Source organism: Canis lupus, chromosome X (genome assembly GCF_011100685.1).
Source record: "Canis lupus familiaris isolate Mischka breed German Shepherd chromosome X, alternate assembly UU_Cfam_GSD_1.0, whole genome shotgun sequence".
Lineage (NCBI taxonomy): Eukaryota > Metazoa > Chordata > Mammalia > Carnivora > Canidae > Canis > Canis lupus.
Window position 1 is genome coordinate 115,186,632 of NC_049260.1, and position 3,060 is coordinate 115,189,691.

The 3,060-nt window shown below is 39.6% G+C and overlaps 1 pseudogene; it reads left to right on the forward strand.

Annotated features, from left to right (window-relative positions):
• The first annotated feature begins 461 nt into the window (after positions 1-461).
• Positions 462-682, forward strand: LOC100686375 (annotated as a pseudogene).
• The last annotated feature ends 2,378 nt before the right edge of the window (positions 683-3,060 follow it).

Sequence of the window (3,060 nt, forward strand, 5' to 3'; positions counted from 1 at the left end):
CAGTTCTCAGTTTAGTTCTTTAATCCAAAAATGCAAATGGCTTTTAGTTTGTGTGAGGTACAGGTGGTTCAGGATTCATCCAGAACCTTGAGTTTAAAACCATTATTATGGTTTTCCCTTCTCTAGTACTCTCTCTTCCTGGACCTCTGCCATCCAGCAACCTGGTGTTCTCAGGCTCATTTCCCTGCTTCTTCCTTACAAAAGTGTTTTATTTTGGTGTTTTATTCAGTCCACCTACCCTCAGGGCACAGCGTGTGTCTGTCTGTATGCACAGATGTATACATACACACACCCAACAACTTCCCTTCTTGCCAATCACATCAAGTTTTGACTCCCCTCCAAAATCTGCATGCCCATGTCAAATCCCCAGAGCACTATTTGTTTTAGAAATAATTATAGTAGTAGTTATTTTAAAAATAATTCATCCAGGGGGGCATCTGTGAGCTCGCTGAGTTGATGCCATGAGCAAGGCTCACCCTCCCAAGTTGAAAAAAATTTATGGACAAGAAATTATCATTGAAATTGTGACAGACATGTCCAAGGAATATTGCAAGGGTTCGATCCGTTCATCAATCTTGTGATAGATGAATGTGTGGAGATGTCAACTAGCGGGCAACAGAACAATATTGGAATGGTGGTAATACGAGGGAATGGCATCATCATGTTAGAAGCCTTGGAATGAGTATAAACAATGGGCATGTTTATCAGAAGAGGAAAACTGCTTCCGCATGTCCCCTGTCCATGGTACCTGTTTTACTACAATATAAAAATCAGGTCACCTGCATTTTCATGTTGAACTTTTTTATTAAATAAACTTTTATAATAGTCAGAAATAATAATAATTCATCCAGGGTTTATCAATATTATTTCTAGGAGGATTTGTTTCTTAGAAGACCACTCTTTCATACCAGATGTGAAACCTAACCTGGTGTACTTCTTATTTACTCAATTGCTTTTCTCTCTGAATGCCATTAACTTCAGTAGTATTCAAAAGTACTAAAAATAGCATTCTTTTGGTCACAGTTGCTGACTAGTTAAAGGATCAGATCTTGCATTTGATCCCTTAGCAAAGTACATTCCTAGCATAAACAAACTTTACGTTCATTCCCCTTTCCTGACCTCATGACAGTACAGTCACATCACATAAACAGCCATTTTCAAGGTCATACTATGAATTTATGGCAGATGAGTCGAGGTTTCTTAAATGCCTAATGAATTTATCAGCAACCTTCAGTCAAGGGAGATAAACTGACAAACCATTTCTTTTTTTTTTTCTAAGATTTTATTTATTTATTTATCCATGAGAGAGAGAGAGAGGCAGAGACATAGGCAGAGGGAGAAGCAGGCTCCACGCAGGGAGCCCAATGCAGGACTCGATCCCAGGACCCCAGGATCACTCCCTGGGCCGAAGGCAGATGCTCAACCCCTGAGCCACCCAGGTGTCCCATGACAAACCATTTTTTTAGTGGCCTCCCACTTTGACTCTGGGGTTATTCCTGTGACTTGTTTTAGCCAATTAGATATTTGCAAAAATGACGCAAATAGAGGCTTGAAAAGTGCTGTTGGGCTTATTTTCTCTGGATTTTCTGCCGAGAGAACATGACCAGGCTAGTTACGTGGAGCACAGCTGCATCATCCCAGTCAGCTCTGATGAAAAAATTGTAGGTCAGCCAGAGCCATCTGATTCCCAGTTATGAATGAGTGTCGCTAAGATTAATTCAGCCCAGCCTAGTTTAGCTGCACCCTATATTCTTGTGAGTTAAGGAAATGATTATCACATTGCCACAGGGATTTGTGATTGGTTATTTTGCAGCATTACTGTGGCTAAAGGTATTTGATACACGTATATTATTTTATCCTTACAATTCTCTATGTGCCTCTGGCTTGAAGTCTCTCATGAGGCTTCTTGATGGGGAAAGGAGCCATCAGTTTCCAAAGTTATTTATATGACTGTTTGGAGGCCTCCGTTCCTTACTACAGGGAGCTCTTTGCAGGGATGCCTCATAAAGGACAGATTGATTCTATCAGCTTGCTTCCATCAGAGTAAGAGATCTAAGAGAGGGAGGGTGACAATGCTCAAGGTGGAAGACACAAGCTTTTTTGTTCTTACAAACTTTTCCCCCAGCTCTATTGAAATATAATTGATATATAACACTGAGACAGTTTAAGGTGTACAATGTGTTGATTTTATACACTGATCTGTTGCAGTAGGATTACCACCATAGCATTATAGCTAACACATCCAACACATTGCGTAATTCCATTTCTTCTTGTGGTGAGACCATAAGGTCTACACTCTTAGCAGCTTTGAAGTGCATAATTCAGTATTGGTAACTGTAATCACTGTGCTGTACATTAGATCCCCAGAATGTATTCATCTTCTAACTGGAAGCTTGTAGTCTTTGACCAACATCTCCCTATTCCCCACACTCCTCAGCCCCAGCTAACCACCATTCTACTGTCTATTTCTACAAAGTGAGCTTTTATTTTTTATTTTGATTCTACATAAATACTTGACATTTGAATGGGCAAAGATTTTTTTAAAGAGGTCACAAAAAGAACTAACTATAAAATCTAATAAATTGAACTACAACAAAATGAAGAATTGTTAATCAAGGGCAAGAAGAGGCAAGAAACAGAGAAAAGATGTTTGTGATATGTACACTTGACAAGGGTCTAGTATCCAGCTATATAAAACATTTGTAGGTAGTGGTAAGGAGAGACAGATACAACATCATGGGCAAAATACCTAAACAGGCACTTGAATTGAAATAATAAACAAATGGACAATAATTATATGAAAAAGTGCTCAAATGCATTAGTCATAAAAGCAATGCTGGAGTGCCTGGGTGGCTCAATTGGTTAAGCATCTGACTCTTGATTTTGGCTCAGGTCATGATCTCAGGGTTGTGAGATCAAGCCCCGCCAAAGAGCTCCGCCTGGGTATGGAGCCTGCTTAAGATTCTCTCTCTCCTTCAACACCCCTCCCCCTTACTGCTCATGCATGTGTGCACACATTCTTAAAAAAAAAAAAAAGGCAAATTAAACCCTTGATATAAT